Source organism: Hemitrygon akajei, chromosome 32 (assembly GCF_048418815.1).
Source record: "Hemitrygon akajei chromosome 32, sHemAka1.3, whole genome shotgun sequence".
NCBI lineage: Eukaryota > Metazoa > Chordata > Chondrichthyes > Myliobatiformes > Dasyatidae > Hemitrygon > Hemitrygon akajei.
In genome coordinates, this window is record NC_133155.1 from 415,044 (window position 1) to 441,421 (window position 26,378).

At 40.6% G+C, this 26,378-nt stretch overlaps 1 protein-coding gene across 1 annotated transcript in view; it reads left to right on the forward strand.

Annotated features, from left to right (window-relative positions):
- Nucleotides 1-488: 488 nt before the first annotated feature.
- Nucleotides 489-26,378, forward strand: part of hivep3b (HIVEP zinc finger 3b) — a 696,153-nt gene continuing 670,263 nt past the window's right edge. Inside the window, exons 1-2 of the mRNA XM_073034355.1 lie at nt 489-528; nt 24,596-24,774. The gene's annotated coding sequence lies outside the window, so the exon portion shown is untranslated. The remainder of the gene's footprint in view (nt 529-24,595; nt 24,775-26,378) is intronic.

Here is a 26,378-nt window from a genome sequence, read left to right on the forward strand (position 1 = left end):
TGTTTTTGCGACATTGAGGGAGCGGCTATAGTTAGACTACAATGTCTAGGTGTTTATTTTGTAGATGTACTGTGAAAAATCCATTTTCTTGCCACTTTGGTCAGCCTTTCCTGTACATAACCAAACAAGGGCAAATAAGGCTAGCTTAGCCAGTTAGGGGCAGTTGGGCCGAAGTATCTACTTCAATGTTGTAAGACTATATGACTGTCACCTGCATGTGGATTTGTGGCCTTCTGTTAATAAGCAATGGAGCAAATGGATTGCTTCACGTTGAAGATGTGTGATTGTATGAAATCGTCTTGCTGGGAAGACATTAGAGTAGCTTCGTGTACTTCTGAAAAGATTTATCAATCGCAAGTGGTTGCTTCCTGTTCTGATTAATTATGCCAATAATTGTGCTCTATTTTTGAAGTGTGACTTTGTCGAGTGGTCGTACAGGAGTGAGATATGCCAACTAGTGGAGTGTTGCAGCAACAACCTGGCATTCAACGTCAGTAAGATGAAAGCTGATTGTGGACTTCAGGAACGGTAAGACGAAAGAACACATACCAATCCTCATACAGGGATCAGAAGTGAGCAGTTTCAAGTTCCTGGGGTGTCAAGATCTCTGAGGATCTAACCTGGTCCCAACATATCGATGCAGTTATAAAGAAGGCAAAACAGCAGCTATACATAATTAGGAGTTTTAAGAGATTTGGTATGTCAACAGATACACTCAAAAACTTCTATAGATGTACCATCGATAGCATTCTGACAGGCTGCATCACTATCTGGTATGGGGGGTGGGGGGCTACTGCACAGGACTGAAAGAAGCTCCAGAGGGTCATAAATCTAGTCTAGCCTACAAAGCACCCAGGACATCTTCAAGGAACAGTGTCTCAGGAAGGCAGTGTACATTATTAAGGACCTCCAACACCCAGGGCATACTCTTTTCTCACTGTTACCATCAGATATGAGGTATGGAAGCCTGAAGGCACACACTCAGCGATTCAGGAATAGCTTCTAACCCTCTGTCATCGGATTCCTAAATGGACATTGAACCCTTGGACACTACCTCACTTTTTAAATATATATTATTTCTGATTTTTTGCACAATTTTTAATCTCTTCAATATATGTATACTGTATTTATTATTTTATTTTGTTTGTTCTTATATATGATGTATTGCATTGAACTACTGCTGCTAAGTTAACAAATTTCATGACACGTGCTGGTGATAATAAACCTGATTCTGATTCTGAGACATTCTGGAGATTTCAGCCTGCAACCCTAGATGAGCTTGATACTAACTTTGCACTTCAAATGTGTTGATTTCTAACTTTTTCCCCGATTTTGGCGGGCCAATGGACTATTCCCAAAAATGGCTTGTGATGTGGAGAAGTATAATTGTTAACATCCTTATTGCCCTAGGTTTATGAGCATGGGAAGACATTTGTCAGTTGGTTGATCCTCTGCTGACTCTTTACACGACCCAACCAATTAATCTCACTCAATTCTTTTAGCCCTGTGTTCGTGCCCAGCTGCTTTCTGATTGACTGCATTTCCATGGTATCATACAGCATGAAAATAGACCACACAACCCAACTAATCCATGCTGGCCTTCTCTGTGAACTCCATTGTCTATCAGAGCATTGTGAACAAGAGATCATAACCGTAACATTAGAAATAAGTGATGTCAGGAGATCTTCTAACAGAGGAGAGTGGCAGACATTGAATGGTGAAATACACAAATGTTTTCAGTGCAACACCACAGCCTTGAGGAAAAGACATCAGGCCTGGCACCAAATTGCTGGTTTATTGGACAGTAGTGAACAGTACCTGAGCAACCTATAGCAAGCACAGGGACAATGCCACCAATGTTACCTCAGCAAAATCCTCCGAATACACTGCAAGAGTAAGCAAAGCAAACTCTTTCAGAACAACCTTTTCAGCAATGTGGCCCCAATTGCACTTGATTAATTTCTGAATCAGGTCCTGTAGTTGTAACTGCTCCAAAGCAAAGCAAGGTACGTTGATGGGGAAGAGCAGATTCAAGAAGATAGAGCCTCAGTAACTGAAAAATGATGACAGTGATGGAGGGAAGGAAATTGAGGGATTTGCATCTTGAATTGGAAGAGTACAGGAATCTGGGGTCACAGTACTGTAACGGGTTATAGAGATGGGGAGATGAGGTCATGGAAGGATTTGGAAACTAGAAGAGTTCTTATTATTTAATTAAGAAAGGAGTTAGGTCAGTGAACTTCTTCATTTCTGACTTTCTGATAAATGGAAGTGTGGTGAACTAGATATACCTGTCTGACTGCTCCTGTGGCTCCTCCCACAGACCCTGCTGACTGCTCCTGTGGCTCCTCCCACAGACCCCTGTATAAAGGCGACTGTGGGCTGCTGCTCTCCCTCATTTTCCCCAGGATGTAGTGCTGTTTATTCTTCCAGTCAATAAAAGCCGATAACTCGCTTCCTAAGTCTCAGCGTGAGTTATTGATGGTGCATCAGGAAGGCCACAGATAAATCGGCTGAGGACACTGCACTAAGTAATTCTTACTGCAGCAGTGTTGCAGGGCTGGAATTGACTTGCAATAACAATGGCCAATTACTGTAGTGGTGCTCTTTGTTTAACCACCACGTCTCGCTGCCACATGGCCAATGTTATCTTAACATCTAGAGCAGGCACTCTCACTTCCATCTCTTTGGTCAATATTTGTGTGTTATTTAATAGCATAGTTAATGATGCTTTCCGTTACAATGATGGTGTAGGTAGAACAACTGGGCATTGATTAATTGATTTGGACTTTTCCTCTGCATGTCAGGACAAATTTGGAGATATGGTTCATCTTTCTTTCAGCTGCTTAATGGGCAAAACCCATTTTTTCCTTCCCCAGCATTAACAGGTGGCATGGTAGCATTGCAGCTATCATAATCACCTCACGGTGCCTGCGATCACCATTTGGGGTTCCTGCTGCTGTCTGTAAGGAGTTTATATGTTCTCCCTGTGACTATGTGGGTTTCCTTCAGGTGCTCTAGTTTCCTCCCATATTCCAAAAGTCCATACGGGTTAGGGTTAGCGAGCTGTGGGCATGCTATGTTGGTGCCGGAAGCATGGCGACACTTGTGGGCTGTTTAGCTCAATCCTCACTGACTGGATTTGACACAAAGAATGCATTTTACTGTATGGTTTGATGTACGTGACTATTAAAGCTTATCTCTATAATTTTAAAGAAAGCAAGAACCTGCATGTGTAGTACCTTTTCAGGAGCATTTTGTTTTTAATTGGCCCATGTTCTTCCTTCACTGGAAGTCATTCGTATGTATCAGAATTGGGAGAGCTTGAGACTGGGCTGGGTGATCAAATCCTAGAGTGATAGAAAACTACAGCACAGAAACAGGCCCTTGGCTCATCTAATACATACCAAACCTTTTAAACTGCATAGTCCCATCAACCTGCAGTTTATCTTGCATTGTTAATCATTGCATTGCTGTTATTGTATTTACATGTAAAATGAAGTGAGTTCATCTTTACTTCCATTTGTAACCAGCTTTACTTTGATGTAGTTGATATATTTTGTTATGGAGAACTAAGTCTTGCTGTGCAAATTTAACAACAGATAGCCTATAGCTTAGAAATTATGACCATATTGATCTTATTATTGATCTCCTGATCAATATTACCTCATGGAATTGTTCTATTTCATCCCCTCCACACCATTGCTCTTGGGGAAAGCTTCAGTTAAAACTGAGATGGTACTTGAGTATCGTCACAGTTTTGCATTTGTACTGATTAGTCACTGTGATGCTTTGCTGTCAACAGCTGCTTTTCAGTCTTAAAGGTCACAAGGGTGGAAAAGCCAAGTTTTCTTTTGGGCTGTCTATTTTAGCTGATTGCAGTGAAAGAGGATCTGGGCTAGGGTTTAGCTGGTGTACATGGCCTTTGCTGAAGACTGCTCCATGGAACCTTCTATTTTGTAGAGGTGTATAAATTATGTTGTGAAAGCAAGGAGCATGTTCTTGCCAGACAGGATTTCTACGCATATACCGGTATATGTGGTATCCTGCCTGGATGCATCACAGCTTAGTATAACAAGTGTTCTGCCTAAGTTTGTCAGAGACTGCAGAGATGTGAATGCACCAGTCCATCACATAAACCGGCCTCCCTCCATTGACTTAGTCTGCACTTCCCACTGCCTCAGGAAAATCAGCCAACGTAATTCAGGACTCTCCCCACTGTGGACTGTCTGACTGACTAGAGAGACTGGAGGGCCCAAGGCCTGTCCTGGGGTTGGAGATATGTGTGGGTGGGAGTGAGGAAAGGAACTTGTTATGTTGTTTTTGCTCTGTTGATGTTGTATTCTGTGTTGTTCTGCAGAGCATCGTGGGCATGCTATGTTTGTACAAGAATGTGTGGCAAAACTTGCAGGTTGCCTCCAGCACATCTTTACATTGCTTTGGTTTATAACGCAAACAACACACTTCACTGTATGTTTTGATGTACATGAGATAAAGAAATTCATCTGACTTTGGCTCTGAATCTGAACTTTTCTCCCACTGGGCAGAAGTTACAAGAATCTGAAAGGACAAAGTTTTCTCTTGTACTCTAAAGGATGAATTCTTCGTCTTAGAATCAAAATCATCTTCTATATCACTGGCATATGTTGTGAAATTTGTTGTTTTGTGGCAGCAATACAGTGCAAGAACTGAAATTACTATGAGAATAATGTATACAGTGTAAGTAAATAGTGAAAAAGAGAGCAGTGAGGCAATGTTCATGGATCATCAGAAATCTGATGGTAGAGCAAAAGGAACATTTCTGTGAGCATCCTCAGGCTCCTGTACCCTCTCCCTGATGGGCCTGTCCTGGATGGTTAATAACTCTAGATCTCTCAACCTACCTTTGTATTTTATTTTTGTGCATTTTCTGTAACTGCAATACTATATTCTTTATTTTTGTTATTTTTATTACTTTTGTGTACTTTTTGTAGGTTTGACCAATCTGGATGGCATGCAAAACAAAAGCTTTTTACTGCATCTTGGTACAAATTATGATAATAAACCCATACCAAGGCTGCAGTTATGGGTGTTTATTCTTGTGACGTTTATCCACTCTGTAAATGAAAGTGCACCTTTGGTGTGGTGATTCTTCTCACTGGCAGGTCTTGTCTAATTTTTGTTTCTGCTTTCAGTTGTTTTGTGGGCAGTGGTTCTTGGTTTCTGCTTGTTTTCTAACATGCATGAGGAAAATCTGCAGAGACAAATGATAGCTTCGTATTAAGAGTCGACTGGATTTGAAATGGAGTGGTTGAGGTTAATTATTTCCTGTCACTATAACAACTTTACCTCTCCTGAGTTCTGAGCACAGGCCAGGAGATTGGGTAGTGTCAGGAGAAGTGTGTTAAGATGCCTGCACCTTGTTATTCTGGAAGCTAACATGACTCTGCATCATGAACAAAATGGATGAAATGTTTCCATTTGAAGGACTGTGATGAGATGCAATCTCTGAGTTAATCCAATATCTGCTTCTTTCATATTTTTATTTAATTGCTTCTATCACTGGGGTGCCACGATAGCGTAGTGGTTAACATGATACTATTACAGCTCGGGGCATCAGAGTTTGGAGTTCAATTCTGACATCATCTTCCTCCCCATGAAATGCGTGGGTTTTCTTTGGGTACTCTGGTTTTCTGCAGTCCATAGGTTTACTGGATAGTAGGTTAACTGGTCATTGTAACTTATTCCGTGATTAGGATAGGGTTAAATTGGGAGTTACTGGGCGGTACGGTTCAAAGGGCTGGAAGGGACTGTTCTGTGCTATATCTCTAAATAAATCATTGGTAACAAACACAATTCTGTGTACATGTGTGTGTGGGAGTGAGGAATGGGCCTTGTTTTACTGTTGTTGTTTTGTTGCTTCTTGTGTTCTGAGTTGTTCTGTCGAGCATTGTGGGCATGCTGTGTTAGTGCTAGAATGTGTGGCGATTATGGTCTTGACCATGATTGTCGTTTTACAAAAGTGGTTTGCCATTGCCTTCTTCTGGGCAGTGTCTTTACAAGACGGGTGACCCCAGCCATTATCAATACTCTTCAGAGATAGTCTGCCTGGCATCAGTTGCCACAACCAGGACTTGTGATATGTACCAGCTGCTCATATGAGTGTTCCTCACCAGCTCCCATGGCTTCACATGACCCTGACTGTGGGGAGCTTGTATGATACTACACCTTGCCCAAAGACAACCTGAAGTCCAGTGGAGGGAAGAAGTGGCTTACACCTCCTTTGGTAGAGCCGTATCTTCACCCCACCAAGCATATGTTCACATGTTTCAATATACATGTGATAAGTAAACTTGAATCTTGATCTTCAGCACCCTGACCACTGTTTAGGGCAAAAATTCTGCTGTTCAATCCAATCCCCACCCCAACTTTTTGAGACATAATGCAATAAGCAGCTCGTATGAAACCCGGTCTGAAACCTCTACAGCAAAAGTGCCTTTGCTTACCTTGCCATGTAATAGTAGCTGCTTGAATACAAGTTATTGTTGTAACTTGGCACTCCAGAGTTCCTGTTGGGAGGATATCCGTTAGTAATTCCACACTTTATTGACAGCCTCACTTTTGACCATGGATGGCTGGTGTGTGAAGTAGGGTAGCTGTAGAGACTCAGTGGGGCCCTTTCTGAAGGGATAGATAAAAGCACATTGCTGCATTGAAATGAAATGTTTATTTGTGCTGCTGCTATCCTTTGGGTGTGCTGATGTACTTCACAGCAATTGAGGTTGTTGTTTATTGAAGTGTGGTTACTGTTTTGCTTTTGAGGAACTTGACAGGCTTGTTCTTACTTTTAACTCCTAAATCGCTTTGTGTCTCACTCACCTGAAATGTTCTTACTTCTCTCTCACTTTTCTACACTCACCCTTCCTCTTTCCCCAAACAGAGCAGTATTAAATCATATACTTGGACCATAACTGTCAGGCTGGGTAACAGCTTCTTCCTCCAGGCTGTTAGATTTCTTGCCACCCAAAACATATACTGTATAAACCCTGTCTGAATGACCTGGTCACCTATCACTTTTTCATCTTTTTATTTGCTTGCTGTTTCACATATTTATACGACTGTTTGTTTTATTATAATAGTACCAGTAATATTATACTGTTGTACATAAACTTGCATTTTATGTTAACCTGATAATCTTTAGACTGTGTCACTCCAGGACTTGTGCTAATATTATTTTGTGACTTTATGTGCTGGATCATGACTATGTAGTTACCGTAGATTCCGGACTACAGAGCGCACCTGATTAAAAGCCGCTGGCTCTAATTTTAGAAAGAAAATCAATTTTTTACTTGTACAGGCCGCACCGGATTTTAGGCCGCACCGGATTTTCGGCCGCAGGTGTCCCACGTTGTAATATGAGATATTTACACAGAAAGATATTACACGTGAGGATTTTTTAACTTTTAATTAAATCCATATGGTAACATAAACAAATACATATTGCAAATGCTTTTTTTCGAACCGTGCCTGTAACGCGGCTACTTTTAAATATACGTTGCGTATACTTTTTTACTGAACAACATTCCAATATCTCCTAACGACTGGTAAAAAATATATATACTGCAGCCTACCAGGAAAAGTTATTGATCGCCTTTAACTTAAAAGCAGCGTTCGCTCAGATCCAATGCCGCTCGCGTAATGCGCTCCCCCCCTCCTTCCCGTTCATCGCGAACTGGCATTTTTCCCACAAGACGCGGCGAAACCGGGTGTGACGTCATAGCATCCCGCGATGTAGTACAGAAAACAAATATAGTTAAAACACTTCTAACTTTAACTAGAAAATGAATTACTAAGCGAAAATATTATAAACTAAATAACTGCCATAAAGGCAGCACAATGCTTTTCTTCGAGTGTTTTCCATGTTGATGAGGGTGAGTACAAATGACTGATTTACAATAATTTAATTGTGAAAGTGCGCTTGATTTATCGTACAATTTCATTGGACCTCTGTGAACTACTCATCAATTTTATTGGTCTACTGTTACGAGGCAAAATGTTTTTGGCGGCATGAAAAAAATCATGCATTAGCCGCACCGTATTAAAGGCCGCAGAGTTCAAAGCTGTTCAAAATGTGGGAAAAAAGTAGCGGCTTATAATCCGACATCTACGGTACTTGGTTTTACACCTTAGCCCCAGAGGAACGATGTTTCATTTAGCTGTATGTATGTGTATGGTTGAATGTCAATAAACTTGAATTTGAATAGCTTCTGTGTAGTAAACATGCAGTAGTCTTTTAAATTGTTGCATTATATTTTGCTACTTTAAAAATATTAGAACTATATTATAGCACAATACACAATAATGATTAAATTCGTGCTGGAATGAAAGATCTGTTTTGTGACTCAGGGACTGAGGATCCCCCCCCCCCCCCCCTTCTCCAGCTTTGTATCCCTTTTGCCAATCAACTTTCCAGCTCTTAGCTTCATCCCTCTCCCTCCTGTTCTCCTATCATTTTGGATCTCCCACTCCCCCTCCCACTTTCAAATCTCTTACTATCTCTTCTTTCAGTTAGTCCTGACGAAGGGTCTTGGCCCGAAACATCGACTGTACTTCTTCCTATAGATGCTGCCTGGCCTGCTGTGTTCCACCAGCATTTTGTGTGCGTTGCTTGAATTTCTAGCATCTGCAGGTTTTCTCATGTTTGCAGGGATGTAATGTTGAGACTTCATAAAACACTACTGAGTCTTCACTTACAGTATTGTGAGCAGTTTTGGGCCCCTTATCTTAGAAAGTATGTACTGAAACTGGAGAGCATTCAAAGGAAATTCATGAAAAAGATTCCAGGATTGAAGAGCGTTTGATGGCTCTGGGCCTGTATTTACTGGAATTCAGAAGAATGAGGGATGACCTCATTGAAATATATCGAATGGTGAAAGCACTTAATAGAGTGCATGTGAAGAGGATGTTTCCTATAGTGGGAGTGTCTAAGACCAGAGGACACAGACTCAGAATAGAGGGGCATCCATTTAGAATGGAGGTGGTGAGGAATTTCTTTAGCCAGAGACTGGTAAATCTGTGGAAGCCAAGTCTTTATGTATATTTCAGGAAGAATTTGATAGATTCTTGATTGGTCAGGGTATGAAGAGATATATTGAGAAGCCAGGATATTGGGCTGAGAGGAAAAATAGATCAGCCATGATGAAATGAAGGGCAGACTCGATGGGCCAAATAGCCTAATTCTGCTCCTATATTTTATGGTCTTATGGTCTTGTGAGCATCCTGGTACAGTAAGTGTATGTCTTGTGAGAACCCTGGTACAGTAAGTGTACAACATCTTGTGAGAATCCTGGTATAGTAAAACATAGAATCATGGAGAAGTGCAGCATAGAAACAGACCCTTTGGCCCATCTCATCCATGCCAAAACTTTTGAAACTGCCTACTCCCATTAACCTGCACTGGGGCCATAGCCCTCCATATCACTATTATCCATGTATCTATCCAAACTTCTCTTAAACATTGAAATGGAGCTCGCATGCACCATTTGCACTGGCTGCTCATTCCACACTCTCACAATCCTCTAAGTGAAGAAGTTGCCCCTCATGTTCCCCTTATACTTCTCACCTTTCACCCTTAACCCATGACCTCTGGTTGTAGTCTCAACTTCAGTGGAAATAAGTGTGCTTGCATTTACCCTATCTTTGCCCCTCATGATTCCTCCAAGGTTCTAAAGAATACAGCCTTAACCTATTCAATCTTTCCTTATAGCTCAGTTCCTCCCGATCCGGCAACATCTCTGTAAATTTTCTCTGTATTCTTTCAATCTTATTTACATCGTTCCTGTAGGTAGGTGACAAAAACTGTACACGATGCTCCACGTTAGGCCTCACCAACATGTTATACAACTTCAACATAGCATCCTGTATCCAGTACTGTGATCTGTGAGGGCCAATGTGCCAAAAGCTTTCTTTACGACCCTATCTACATATGACACCATTTTCAACTAATTATGGACCTGTATTCCCAGATCTGTTTGTTCTACTGCACTCCTCAGTGCCTGACTGTTCACTGTGTAAGAAGTACTCTGGCTGGTCCTAACGAAGTGGAATACTTGTCTGCATTAAATTCCATTTTCCATTTTCAACCACATTTTTCCAGCTGATGCAGATCCCTCTGTAAACCATGACCTCACTGTCCACTACACCTCCCATCTTGGTGTCATCTGCTAAATTGCTGATCCAGTTCAACACATTATCATCCAGATCATTGATATAGATGACAGACAACAAAGGACCTAGCACTGATCTCCAGGACACTAGTCACAGGCCTCCAGTCAGAGAGGCAACCCTCTACTAACTCTGTCTGGCTTCACTGAAAAAGCGAATGTCTAATCCAATTTACTTGTTGTATGACTTTAGGAAACAAACTTTTTTCCAGATGATTTGGTGAACTGAGTTAAAATTCCTTCGATGATCTTGCCAGACTTGAAATCATATCTACAGGTTATGCTTCCTAGAAATTGAACTTTACAACCACTGTGCCAACAAACCAGTAATATTTTAATGCTGAATGTTCAAAAGATGAAACTTATCCCAGCAGATACAGTTTTTCTTTTGCAAAGTTTTACCATGGGGAATTTCTTTCATTTGTAGTAACGATCCTTGTCATTTCAAAGTTTTATAAAGTGCTTACTGTACAAGGATGTTCTTTAAACCAGGAAACCAAACACTGATTCCAAAAATGGTTCAGTATCAATACATTTGAACGAGGGAGGAATGTTGCCCAGCTCACTTGAATAATGAGCAATCCACAAAAGCAGGATCTTGATTTAACACATTCTCCCAATGATAGATCAGCTTAATTTGTCACATGTACATTGAAACAATGAAATACATCAGTTGCACCAATGACAAATGTAGTCCAAGAATGTGCTGGGAGCAGTCCTCAATTGTCACCACACTTCCAGTGCCAGAAGAGCATGCCCACATCTCACTAACATGTATCTCTTTGGAATGTGGAATGAAAGCAAAGCAGCCAGAGAAAACTCACGAAGTCACAGGGAGAACGTACAAACTCCATATAGACTGCAGCAGGGATTAAACCATCTTGCTGGAGCTGCAAAGTATTACACTGACTTCTACACTATAAACTCCAGTTGTAATAACTGCTTCCAATCTAAAGCTAATGTTACCAATGCCATTCACAAACTGTGCCAGTAAATAGGTCTTCCTCAGCTTGGTACCACCCTTGCACTCCCCTCCCCCTCCCCAGCCAATTCTATATCAGCAAGTTGACTGAGAGGATCAAATGTAATATTTATAATAACGAGGCTCCAAAAGGAAATAGATAAACTAAGTGAATGAACATGAATGTGAACATAACTGCAAAAGTTTGATTATATTTTTAAAAGAAGCAAGGTGTTCTTGTCTCTGAAATCTAACATACAGGTGCAGCAAATGGGATGAAAGGATCTGAGTAGCAAAGGTGCCTTATTGTAATTATACAGAACCTTGGTAAGATTCATCAAGGGCACTGTGTGCAAATTTGATGATGGTACAGGGGATATACAACAACATATAATCAGAATTAAATAGCCTGTCATATGAAGAGTATATGATGGCCCTGGGCCTATATTCACTGGAATTCAGAACAGTGAGGGGATGAGAGGTGACCTAATTGTAAACTACTGAATGGTGAAAGGCCTTGATGGAGTGGATGTGGAGAGGATGTTTCCTGTGGTGGGAGAGTTTTAAGACCAGAGGAGACAGCCTTAGAATAGAGGGATGTCCTTTTAGAAAGGAGATGAGGAGGAATTTATTTAGCCAGAGAGTGGTGAATCTGTGGAATTCTTTGCCACAAGCAGCTGTGGAGGTCGTCTTTATGTATATTTAAGGCAGAGGTTGATACAGTCTTGATTGGTCAGGGTATGAATGGATATGGGGAGAACGCAGGAGATTGGGACAGAGAGGAAAATTGGATCAGCCATGATGAAATGGTGGAGCAGACTCGATAAGTTAAGTGGTCTGATTCTGCACTTTTGTCTTATGGTCCAAGTTATTTTGTGGAGAGTAATGGGTTTATGGAGAGTGGTAGGTGCTTAGAACACACTTCAAGTGGAAGTGATGTAAGCAAGTATGAAAGTAATGTTTAAAAGGCATTGGGAACAAATAGGGAATGGAGGAATATAGGTCATGTGCAGGCAGATGGCAATAGTTTATGTTGGTCTGTTCCTGTGCTGTACTCGTCTATATGCTAATGTTCTATGTCTATAGATAATAAGGTTTAGAAAAATGAGAGCTGATCTCATCAAAAGTGGCACGGTAGTGTTATGGTTAACACAACACTTCACAGTACAGGTGGCCCTGGTTCAATTCCTGCTGCTGCTTGTAAGAAGTTTGTACGTTCACACCATGACCATGTGGGTTTCCTCCAGGTGCTCCATTTTCCTCCGATAGGCCAAAGATATACAGGTTAGTAGGTTAGTTGGTGATTGTAAATTGTCCCGTGATTAGGAAAAGATTAAGTTGGGGGAATTGCTGGGTGGCGTGGCTTGAAGGGTCGGAAGGGCCTGTTCCATGCTGTATCTCAGTAAACAAAAGCAATGACATTACGACAATGCTCAACTGGCTGGATACAGGTAGGCTATTCTTCCTGGCTAAGCACTTTACAATCAGGGTCAGGGTCTCTGATTAAGCAGTAAGTGATTCAGAAGTGAAGTGAAACAAAATGTCTTAACTTGGAGACTGGTGAATCTGTAGAATTCTCAGCCCTTGATGGTTGTCAGCATTCATTCTCTGAGAATAATCGCAGCTGAGATTTACAGCTTCTTGCATTTTCTGGGATCAAGTAAGTGTACGATGTGAGAATCCTGGTACTTTTAAGTGTGCAAGGTATTGTGAGAATCCTGGTACAGTAAGTGTACACAAAGACTAGAGCAGGAAAATGTGTCTAAAATATTCCATAAACTTAGAACTGACCAGGCTTGTGCTTTCAGTTTGGAAGTCTAGTCACTAACCGATCTTTGTTTTACAAATAGCACTGTATACTTGTGTACCAGGATTCTCACAAGACATCATACATTTGTTGCACCAGGATTCTCACTAGACATCGTACACTTACTGTACCAGGATTCTCACAATACCTTATACACTTACTGTACCAGGATTCTCACCACACATTGTACCCTTACGGTACTAGGATTTTCACAAGACATCGTACACTTACTGTACCAGGATTCACACAATACATTGTACACTTACTGTATCAGGACTCTCACAAGACAATGTACACTTTCTGTACCAGGATTCTCACAAGACAGCGTACACTTACTGTACCAGGATTCTCACAATACATTGTACACTTACTGTAGCAGGATTCTCACAAGACATTGTACACTGCATTCAGTGACCACAATACCATTAGTTTCAAAGTAAATATGCAGAAAGTTAGGCCTAGTCAGCAGGTTGTGATTCTAAATTAGAGAAAGGTCAATTTTGGTTATGTTTGGATAGGCATTGACTGACTAAGGATAGTCAGCATGAGGTTCATGCATAGTATATCATGTTTAACCAATCTTAGAGAGATTTTTGAGGAAATTACCAGAAAGTGGATGAAGGCAAGGCAGTGGTTGTTGTCTACATGGACGTTAGTAAGGTATTTGACAAGATCCTGCATGGGAGGCTGGTCAAGAAGGTTCAGTCGCTCGGCAGTCAGCATGATGTAGTCTATTGGCTTGCAGAGAGATCTGCATCAGCTGGAAAAATGGTTTGAAAAGTGACAGATAGAATTCAATGCAGTCTAGTGTAAAGTTTTGCACTTTGGTAGGATCAACCAGATTAGATTTTACACAGTGAATGGTTGGGCACTGAGGAGTGTGGTAGAACAAAGGGATCTGGGAATACAGGTCCATAATTAGTTATAAGTGGGGTCACAGGTAGGTAGGGTCATAAAGAAAGCTTTTGGCACATTAGCTTTCTTAAATCAAAGTTTTGAGTACAGGAGATGGAATTTTATGTTGATGTTGTATAAGGTGTTGGTGAGGCCTGATTTCAGAATCACAGTCATTATCAGATTTATTATCACTGGCATGTGACGTGAAGTTTGTTAACATAGCAGCACTAGTACAATGCAATATATAATATAGAAGGAAAAAACCAAAATAAAATAATAATAAATAAAAAAATGAATTACAGTATACATATATTGAATAGATTAAAAATTGTGCAAAAAGCCAAAATACTATATATTAAAAAAGTGAGGTAGTGTCTAAGGGTTCAATGTCCACATAGGAATCGGATGGCAGAGGGGAAGAAGCTGTTCCTGAATCGCTGAGTGTGTGCTTTCAAGCTTCTGTACCTCCTACCCAATGGCAACAGCGAGAAAAGGGTGTGGCATGCACAGGGTGGTAGAGGTCCTTAATAATGAACGCTGCCTTTCTGAGACGCCGCTCTTTGAAGATGTCCTGGGTATTTTGTAGGCTAGTACCCAAGATGGAGCTGACTAAATTTATAACCCTCTGCAGCTTCTTTCGGTCCTGTGCAGTAGCCACCCCCCCCCCCCCCCATACCAGACAGTAATGCAGCCTGTCAGAACGCTGTCCACGGTACATCTAAAGAAGTTTATGAGTGTATTTGTTGACATACCAAATCTCTTCAGACCTCTAATGAAGTATAGCTGCCTTACCTTCTTTATAACTGCATGGATATGTTGGAACCAGGTTAGATCCTCAGAGACCTTGACACCCAGGAAGTTGAAATGGCTCACTCTCTCCACTTCTGATTCCTCTATGAGGATTGGTATATGTTCCTTTGTCTTACTCTTCTGGAAGTCCACAATCAGCTCTTTTGTCTTACTGACGTTGAGTGCCAAGTTGCTGCTGTGACACCACTACACTAATTGGCATATCTCACTCATGTATGCCCTCTTGTCACCATCTGAGATTCTACCAACAATGGTTGTATCGTAGTGAGTACAGTTTTGGTCACCTACCTACAGCAAAGATGTAAACAAGGTTGAAAGAGTACGGAGAAAATTTACATGGATGTTGCCAGTCTGGAGGACCTACATTATAAGGAAGGATTGAATAGGTGAGGAATGTATTTTTTTTAGAACTTAGAAGATTGAGAGGAGATTTGATAGAGGTACACAAACTTATGAGGGGCATAGATAGTGTAAATACAAGCAGGATTTCTCCACTAAAGTTGGGTGGGATGACAACCAGAAGTCATGGGTTAAGAGTGAAAGGTGAAAAGTTTAAGAGGAACATGAGGGGAAGTTTCTTCACTCAGAGGGTCATGAGAGTGTGGAATGAGCTGCCTGTGATAGTGATGCATGCAAGCTTGATTTCAGCACTTAAGAGAAGTTTGGATGGGTATATAGATAGTAGCGGTATAGAGGGCTATGGTCCCAGTGTAGGTCGATGAGTGTAGGCAGTTTAAATCATTTTGGGTTGAATGTGTTGAATTTTGGGTTGATGGGTTGAATGTGCTGTACTTCTCTATGACTCTATGACAGACTGTTTGACCCAACTTCTCCATGACTACCAATATTCCCTTCTAAGCTGGTCCAAATTGGCCTATATTCCTCTTAAACCATTTCGATTTATATACATGTCACAGTGTTTTTTTAATGTTATTAATGTACCAGCATCCACCACTTCCAGTGGCAGCTCATTCATTAGACAAGCCATCCACTGGGGATAAATGTTACCCCTCAGGTTCTATTACTTCTCTCCCTGTTCAGTCTAAAATTATGTGCTCTAGTTCCTGACTTCACAGTTCTGGGTAAAAACTGCATGCATTTATTCTGTCTCTGCCCCTCATGACTTGATACACCTCTATAATATCCCTCCATCCTGTACCCTCCAATGAATAAAGTTCAAACCTGCTCACCTTGTTTCTGTAACTTAAGCACTGATGTCCTTGTAAATCACTGCATACTTTCCAGCTCTTGGAATCTCTCCTATAGCAGCATGGCCAAAACTGAACACAATATTTCAAATACAGCTTCATCAACATCTTAAGCCACTGCAGCATAACATCCCAACATCTACACTCAATGAGGGTTAAAGGTTAAATTTATTTGTTGCATGTACATCGAAACATACAGTGAAATGTATCAATCACGTCAAATCAAATCAATAAGGATTGTCCTAGGGGCAGCCAGCAAGTGTCATCACACTTCTGGCACCAACATACCATGTCCACAACTCACTAAGACTAACCATATGTCTTTTCAATGTGGGAGGAAACTGAAGCATCTGGAGGAAACTCACACAGTCATGGGAAGAATGTACAAACTCCTTACAGACAGTAGTGGGAATCAAACCCTTATCAGTGATCACTGGTGCTGTAAAGTAATAACGCTAATTGCTACATTACTGTGCCATCCTGTGATGTTAGTATCCTTGATGTTGAGGATCAAAGTATTGCATAATTATCTCTTGTAAGGGAGGAAGTACCTGACACTCACCCAGTGTGGCTGTATGTGAATCCAAACCTACATCATTATTAACTCTCAACTGCCCTCTGAAATAGGAAGCCCATTGGTCCAAGGGAAAATGGGGATAGGTCTAAAACTCAAATTCAAAACCTGATTGATTGAAAATAGTAGGTATGGGAATAAGTGTATGCATTGCTTGGATTGATGAAGAGATGGGGTGTAATCATAACACATTTGTCCCATCATGTCTGCTCTACAAATCCATAATGGCTGATTTATTTTCTCTCTCATCCCCATTCTCCTACTTTCTCCCTGTAACCTTTCACATCCTGTCTAATTAAGAAAATATCAACAGCCACCTTAAATTCACTCAATGACCTGACTTCCACAGCTGTCTGTGGCAACAAATGCCACAGATTCACCACACTCCTAATAAAGAAATTCCTCCTCATCTCTGTTCCAAGCCATCATCCCTCTAATCAGAGACTCTGTATTCTGGGCTTCAACTACTCCATCATGGGAAGCATTCTCTTCTCATCCACTCTATTGAGGCCTTTCAACATTCAAATAGGTTTCAATGAAATCCCCCCTCATTCTTCTGAATTCCAGTGAGCAGAAGCCCAGAGCCATCAAACATTTCTCAGACGATAACCTTTTCATTCCCAGAATCATTCTCGTGACCATCCTCAGAACCCTTTCCCTAACCCTAAGTTAGGGAAATCCTAGCAAATCCTAGCAAGGATCCTAGCACATCCTTTCTCAGATAAGAGGTCCAAAACTGCTCACAATACTCCAAGTGAGGCCTCACTCGTGCTTTATGAAGTTTCAACATTACATCCTTGCTTCTATATTCTAGACCTTTTGTCATGCATTTTCTATCTCCCATTGTAATTTGTAGGCCACTTCCTTACTATGATTTGAGGGTCTGGATACACTCTCATCAGGATCTTTTTACCCTTACAGTTCCTTAAGTCTATCCACAATGATTCAATAACTTCTGACCGTATGTCACCTCTTTTTAATGAGTTGATTGTATTTTTTACCAACAGAGCAAAGCCGGCCACTCTATGTTCCTGCCCACTATTTTGATACAATATATATCCTTGGACAAGAAACTCTCAGCTAGAATCTTTCAGCATTGATTCAGTGATGCCTACAACATTATACCTGCCAAACTGCAACTGTGCTGCAAGTTCATCCTTTAAAGGGACTTGTATTCTGAGCCTGTGCCCTCTGATTCTAGACTCCCTCTAATTGAGGCAAATTAGAAGGGATGCATTTAGTGCTTGCCTGTAACTTACAGGATCACAGTTCACTCAGTGTTTGAGTTTATGTTGTGAAGAAACCTGTGGAGTATTAAACAATAAGACATGAGAGCTGAGTTAGGGCATTCAGCCAATAAAGTCTACCCCACCATTCTATCATGGCTGATTTATGGCTGAAACTTCTCATCTCTGTTCTAAATGGACATCCTTCTATACGGAGGCAGTACCTTCTGGTCCTAGGCTCACCCACTATAGGAAACATACACTTTGTTTAGGCCTTTCAATATTCAGTAGGTTTCAATGAGATTTTCCCCTCATTCTTCTAAACTCCAGCAAGTACAGGCCCAAAGCCATCAAATGCTTCTCATATGTTAATCCTTTCATTCCTGGAATCATTTTCTGAACCTCCTCTGGACCCTCCCCAATGCTGGCACAATTTCTTCGAAAAGGGACCCAAAACTGCTAACAATTCTTAAAGTCTGACCTATGTCTTATTAAGCTTCAGCATTAGGTCTGTTGCTGTGCAATGGCATCCTCCTGCAGAACTTTGGATACGCTTTCAGTGACACCAACTTAAATAAACCACCAGATTCAGGAACAGTTATTACCCTTCAAGGATCAGGTTCCTGAAACAGTGTGGATAACTTCACTCACCTCAACTCTGAACTGATTTCTTAACCTATTGACTCACCTTCAAGGACTCTACAACTCATGTTCTCAGCGTCACAGTATTCATTTATTTATCTGTTGATTTATTTATTTATTTTTACAGTTTGTCTTTTTTCAAGATTCAAGATTGTTCAATGTCATTTCCAGTACACAAGTGTAAAGGAGAGCAAAATAATTGTTGCTCTAGTTCCAATGCAGTACAAAAAAATTTCAAAAGATAAAGAAGGCAACAATAATAATTAATATATAAGATACCTTATATACATTGATCATATGTCCATAAAGTGATACTAGGCACAGGAGTGTCTGTACAGAAGATGACTGACAGGAAATGATAAAGTAATGGTGGTTGAGGGTTGTGGAGGGGTGAGTTAGTGGATGAAGGTACTGATCAACGTTACTGCTTGGGGAAAGTAACTGTTTTTGTGTCGTAGTGGTCCTGGTGTGGATGCTACCTAACCTCCTAACTAATGGGGGTGGGATTAATAGTCCATGAGCAGGGTGGGTGGGATCCTTCATGATGTTGCTGGTCCTTTTCCGGCAGCTTTCTTTACATATGTGTTTGCTGGTGGTAGGCTGCATGTTGCTTGTCAGTCTTTGTGTGTCATTTTCCTTTAATTCTATTGTATTTGCCATTGTTTTAAAAATCTATTGTATTTTTCTTTGATTATTTATTTAGAGATTATTTGTTCTGCTGTGAATGGCCACAAGCAAATGAATCTCGAGGTAGTATATGGTGACATATACAGTACATACTTTGATAATAAATTGACTTTGAACTTTGATTAATTTGCCAGCAACTCCAGAGGAAACTGAAATAAAATTTAACACTGGATCTCAATGGAGCTGAGTTTTAAGGAACGACTTAATAGAGGAGAGAGTCGGGGCTTTGGCACCTCAAAGAACACATTGGAAGTTGCTGAAAAAAATCAGATTAGAAGTCGTTGACTGACTGGTAATTCTGAAGGGGTATGAATTGTGCATATGAAATAAATGCTAAATTACTATAATTATCTCTTAAAACTGGAACAGCATTTAAGCGTCAGAATCCAGGGGTTGAAATGATGTGCCAATCCTTGAGAGAGATTCGCAAGCATCTGAACCCTCAGGTCATCTTCCAGCCTGAAGTTATCTCCACGACAACTGCTATTTTGCATAATATATTTGAGATGTTATTTTTATCGTTGACGGTGGTTACTGGAACTGACAAGACAGTTCCATGAAAATCACTGTGGTTGTTCTGCCATGTAATGAAGGTGCAATGCAATTATCATGAAAAAAAACCCTGCTGTAAAATTCAGCTTTAATTTGCACCTTTGCATACATCACAATACTGGGTTGTAGTTACTGGAGTCTAAATGCCATTTGCATATTTTTAGATATTTAGCCGAACTGAAGGGATAATTTATACAAGAACAGCAGGATATTGACGCAGCATTACTAAAGGCATTAGGAATTCATAGAATTTACAGAAATATGTCTTGCCAGTTCAACTGTTTTCTACACAATCCTCCTCTCACCAATACCATCTCATTCAGTCAATGGAGTCTTCTATTCCCTTACCCTTCATCTGCTCACTTAGCTGCTTGTTCAAAGTATTTCTGCAGTTTGCCTCAACTACTCCCTGTGGTAACAAATTTCATATCCTGAACACTTTCTGGGTAAAGAATTTTCATTTTGGGTTTATTGCTAAATGTCATAATTATGAGCTTTTCATATGTATTCTTCCATAAGTAGAGATTTTTTTCTGTGCATCTAACCTTGAAAAACAAATTGGAATTAGACTATGGATAGGACCAAAGGATGCAGTAGTCTAGTGGTTAAGTTACTAGGATAATATTCAGGGGTTTGCACTATTGATTCAGGCACACAACTTCAAATCTCTCCGGGAGAGCTGGGGAAATTAAATCCAACCTATTGTGTGTATATAGGGAAAAAATAATATACGCTCTGTGGCCACTTTATATGGCATCTCCTATACTTAATAAAGTGGCCACTGACTATGTTCATGGTCTCCCGCTGCTGTAGCCCATCCACTTTGACGTATTGTGCATTCAGAGATGTATGGTTATTTGAGTTACCGTACTGTCAGCTTGAATCAGTCTAGCAATTCTCTGATCTCTCATTAACAACGCGTTTTTACCCACAGAGCTGCCTCTCACTGAATTTTTTTTTGTTTTTAACACCATTCTCTGTAAATTCTAGAGACTGTTGTGTATGAAAATCCCAGGAGATCTGTAGTTTCTGAGATACTCAAACCATCCTGTCTGTCACCAACAATCATTCCACAGTCAAAGTCATTTAGATCACAATTCTGTGCCATTTTTATTGTTTGCTCTGAACAACAACTGAACCTTCTTGACACGTCTGCATGCCTTTATGCATTGAGTGGCTGCCACAGGATTGGCTGATTAGATGCTTGCATTAAAAAGCAGTGTACCTAATAAAGTGCCCACTGAGTGTATATTTACAAAAGCTACCAATACTAATGCTGAATGTGAGCTTGGTTGTCATTTAAAATCTGTCTCATTTTTCAATGTACTCCAGAGGAGAAAATTTGCAGTCCTTGCTTGCTCTATCCTATCACCTATCAATGTGGATGACTTTTAATTGCCCTTTGATATAATCTAGCTAATTGTTCAGTGTAAGAGGCAAAAGGGCTGACCTTGTCAGTGATGTCGACATCTTATGAATGAAGGAAATGTAGCTTGGATAAAAAGACTATCTTGTAATATCCTTTTCATAGATTTCACTGTCGTGAGTGTACACACATATAAAGGCTTAGACACAAGGGATTCTGCAAATCCAGGATAGAACAAACAAAATGCTGGAGGAGCTGAGCAGGTCAGGCAGTATCTACTGTGAGGAATCAATAGTTTTCTGATGAATGATCTCAGCATAAAACATCGATTGTTTGTTCCTCTCCATAGATGCTGCCTGACCTGCTGAGTTCCTCCAACATTTTGTGTACCTAGAGGCCTGTTGGTGCACTGACTGGAGGGCAGTGCCTTGAGGAGAGGGGAGGAAGTAGTGGAGGGGAGAAGAGAAATGAGGGGCAAAAGCAGTAAATGGTCAGTGTTGAGCATCCTCTAGAGGACTATGCCTATTTAATCAACTATGCTGAGAGTTGCTTGAGTGATCCACATATTTCTTAGCCTGCTTCTATTTATTTTGTTGCAACTATAATGCAGGACTTAAAGACTTAACAGAAATAGCACAGAGACACTTGTGTTAAGTGTTCTATTGAAATTTGTCCAGAACTCTCGCTGAGTCAAATAGTCAGAGTCTCAGAGTGAAAGAAATTTTAGAAATCCTTTAAATATTTATGGTGACCTCTGTTATACTCTGCATACACTTTTACACAGAACCCTACAGTGCCTGGTCTTAACCAGAAATCTTATCAGAAATCTCGAGTGGATTCGAGCAGCGCTGAGCATGGAAACTCTTGTGACTCAGTAATTAGCTCTGTTGAACTATGAAGTAGAACTGCCCTGAATGGCAGGGATCCAATAATATTTGAAGAAAGAGCCATGTCAAGCAGCAAGATATCAAGATGCATCACTTGAGGGAGCAATGTTTGATCTTGGTAAACTTGAAGAGTTTGTGTTAGGGAAAGGCCACAAGTGCTTTGAAGAAATTTTGGTTAATTAGTGATGGTTCTTCTCCACTTCCCATCACTAGCCTGTTTCAATTGCTTACTTACTCTCCAATTTGCTAGATAGAATTGATCAATCATACAGACCTGCAAAATATTCCTGAAAATATTTAGCAGGCATGCCTTAAATTACTGCTTGTTATACTTAATATTGTTATTTACTTGATTAAACTGAACATGTTCTCAATTTGAAGAACAAGAATCTGCTTTTGAGTTGGGCTATTGAAAGAACTGGAATAAAGTCGAGGCACAGATTAGCTGTGATGAGGTAGCGCAGTTTCAAAGCGATAATTCTATTCTGTTCCTAAATTTACTTTAGTGAGGAGAGTGTCTGCAAAAGATGCTGCTCTTAGCACTCCACTTCTCCAATGCTTTGGAGCTATTTTGAAAAAAAACGTTTTGTATTGAAAAATCGAAGTGCCTTCATGATGCATTTTAAATGATAGTCTCCGCCTATATGCATACGTGTATGCACGTGTACACATGCACACACGCTCGCCCCTACACACACATGTACTCACACTTGTATACATACAGACACACACTTGGTCCATATACATATGTGTATGCATGTACTCACACTTGTATATATACACAGACACACGTATACATAGACACACACACAAACACTCACACTTGTTCTCTCTTTCTCTTTCATTTTCCAGTGAAGTTACTTGTGTTAATAAAATTGAGGTGATAATTGCATAGACACTGGCAGGAATTCAGATTAAATTTCACTACATACTGTGAAAATTAGAGTTTTTTTTATTCATTTCACACAAGGGTATTTGAAACCCTCGACATTTGCTATGGAAATTATGTAGCATTCATAAGAGCGCAGATGTAAATGTTTGTCAAAGCAAGCTTGGAACATACTATTAAAAAAAGTTAATTCCTACAACGTTGTTAAGTTAGACTGAACAGTTCATGTGGAAGCATTGTGAAGCTCTGATTGGTTCATCTCCTGAGGGTCATTACGCTTCATGAAGTTATACCTGTGCCTCTACATCATGTATTGCAATATCAAATGGCATTTTGGGCGGTGTACCTGAGTTCAAAGGCTTGAAGCACTTAACACTTGAATTACCTGATGCACTGAATTAAGCAAAATAAATAAAAATTTAAACAAATATTAAATTCCAGCTTAATTGGAGTTGAAAGCTGGAGACATTCAGCAGGCCTCATAGCATCTGTCAAAGGAGAAACAGTTAACTCTTTGAAAACTGCAGAATTACATGTGTTGGAAGGGTGAATGTGTATCAAAGTTCAAAGTAAATTTATTATCAAGGTACATACATGTCACCATATGCAACCCTGAAATTTATTTTCTTGCGGGCATGTTCAATAATTCCAATAACCATAATAGAATCAATGACCGGCTGTACCAACAGGGTGGACAACCAGTGTGCAAAAGCCAACAAACTGTGCAAGTACAAAAAGAAAGAAAAAAGTAAGTAAACAATAAACATCAAGAACATGAGATAACAAGTTCTTGAAAGTTCCCATAGATTGGAGCAACTGAAGTTGAGTGACGATGAACCTAATGACTGAGGGCCAATAATTGTTCTTGAACCTGGTGGTGTGGGTCCTGAGGTTCCCGTACCACCTTCCTGATGGCAGTATTAGGGTTAGGGTAGATTAACACAGAAGTTTAAAACATACAAATGTCAGAGGAACTCAGCAGGTCAGGCAGTATCTATCAAAAGGAAGAAACATTTGACATTTCGAGCTAAAATCCTTCTTCATGACATAAACTGTTACTGCTTTTCATCATTTATAAATTATTTTGCCCACATGTTGCAGTTATTGGGGTAGGGGAAGAGGAAGAAGAATGGAGAAAGTGGGAAAACCCTTTTGTTCAAGTCATTAGTTTTCTCACACAGAGTCAAATTGATGATCTGTTATAATGGTCCAACTGAAAGCCCAAAATGACTCCTGATTAGGCATAATAGACCGCACAGACCATTCACAAGATGAGAACAAGTCTAATAGAAAAGGAAAATACTGAAAACTCTGAGTAGGTCAGGCAGCATCTGAGGAAAGAGAAACAACTAACCTTTCAGGTCAAAGAATGGACCTCTTAAATGATAAGACTGACCTCACAACCAACCTCTTGTACTTTATAATTTACCTCCACTGCATTGTTTTGGTACCTTTTACACTTTATTTTGCATAGTCATTGTTTTATTCCAGCTCAGTGTAATAATTTTATCTGTGTGAACAGTATACAAAATAAGCCTTTCACTGTGTCTTTGTATATGTGCCAATTACAAACCAGTAACAACACCAAAGTTCTAATGAAGGTCTTCAACCTTAGTGTTGACTGTATCTCTTTCCACAGATCCTGCCTGACTTGCTGCAATTTTTATAGCTTTTTTAATGTTTATTTCATACTCCCAGTGTCACAGTTTAGTTTCAGGGACAAAGTCACCTGTTTGTTTGTACAATGCAAATTGTCTCGTGTCCTATATAAACTATTTGTCTGTTTGTTAAGATGGTGGCGCGTTTGGACGCCACAGTCCCTGTACGGCTAATCAAAGGTTATATTGTCTTTTATAAATGTATTTTTTACAATTGCAAGTACTACAGGTCTACTCCATCAGTGAGCTGTTCGTTGGTGGAAAGAGCTGGGCTTGGTGTGGACCGTGTTGCTGCCTGCTACAAAAAGGCCTTGGAATCAGTGCGTGAAGGCGGCCTGCAGTTTAACAGCGAGTGATTTTCTTAGTCATTTTTCTTGTGATCGCAAGACCCTGTTGGAAATTGGTAATGTGAGTGTTTTATTTTCTAGATTGTGTTTGACTAAAGACTGCTGCAGGCTTGTTTTTGTCGACAATGTTCATGGACTCAGACACTTGGGCTATTTTATAGTTTTTTGTGTGACTATCTTTACTTCTGTCTTATATGTACTATATGTGCCTTGTGCTGTGTATGACTGTTGCTACTGTGCTTTGCAGCTTGGCCCTGGCGTAACACTGTTTTATTTGGCGGTATTCATGTATGGTTGAATGCCAATTAAACTTGAAACATAGAAAAACTACAGCATATTACAGGCCCTTCGGCCCACAAAGCCGAACATGTCCTTACCTGAGAAATTACCTAGGGTTACCCATAATCCTCTATTTTTCTAAGCTCTATATACCTGTTCAAGAGTCCCTTAAAAGACCCTATCATATCTGTCTCCACCACCATCGCCAGCAGCCCATTCCATGCACTCACCACTCTCTGTGTAAAAAACTTAACCCTGATATCTCCTCTGTACCTAAACTGTACTTGAACCGGAAGCTGTATGAACTCCAGGTTGGATAGAACTTGTTAGTCATGGCTGGCAGATCATCTAGGCAAAAGAAAACTCTGATCTCAAACCTTCACTGTCTTGTTGCATTACCCACTAATAGGGAAGGCTTCATTAGTAAACCCTTTGGGTCTGGAGCTGGATTCTCTCAGGCAGTTCTGCATTGAGTTCAGTGCTGACTGGGAACTCCTGCAGTGCCATTGGTGCTAAACTCTGTTTTTGTTTAGACTCATCAACTGCATGGAGAGGGGGAGTTTGTTGCATACACAGCAACTTGCTCTCAATTCAACACATATAACATGCTGGAGGAACTCAACAGGTCGGGCAGCATCCATGGAAGCGAGCAGTCAACGTTTCGGGCCGAGACCCTTCATCAGGACTGAAGAGGGAGGGGTTAGGGGCCCTATAAAGAAGGTGGGGGTAGGGTGGGAAGGAGAAGGCCAATCACAGGAAAGATCAAGTGGTGGGGAGGGGAAGCAGGGAGGGGATAGGCAGGAAAGGTGAATAAAGAATGTAAGGGGAAAGCACTATGGGTAGTAGAAGAAGGCAGAATCATGAGAGAGGTGATAGACAGCTGGAAGAAGAGGCAAAGTGAAACTGGGATGGGGGAAGGGAGAGGGAGGGAATTACCGGAAGTTGGAGAATTCGATGTTCATGCCAAGGGGCTGGAGACTACCCAGACAGTATATGAGGTGTTGCTCCTCCAGTCTGAGTTTGGCCTCATCATGGCAGTAGAGGAGGCCATGTATAGACATATCCGAATGGGAATGTGAAGCAGAGTTGAAGTGGGTGGCAACCAGGAGATCCTGTCTGTTGAGGCTGACGGAGCAGAGGTGCTCGATGAAGCAGTCCCCCAATTTGCGTCGGGTCTGCAGTTCTGGTCACCGAATTATAGGAAAGGTGTCAACAAAATAGAGAGAGTACAGAGAAGATTTACTAGAATGTTACCTGGGTTTCAGCACCTAAGTTACAGAGAAAGGTTGAACAAGTTAGGTCTTTATTCTTTGGAGCGTAGAAGGTTGAGGGGGGGACTTGATAGAGGTATTTAAAATTATGAGGGGGGTAGATAGAGTTGACGTG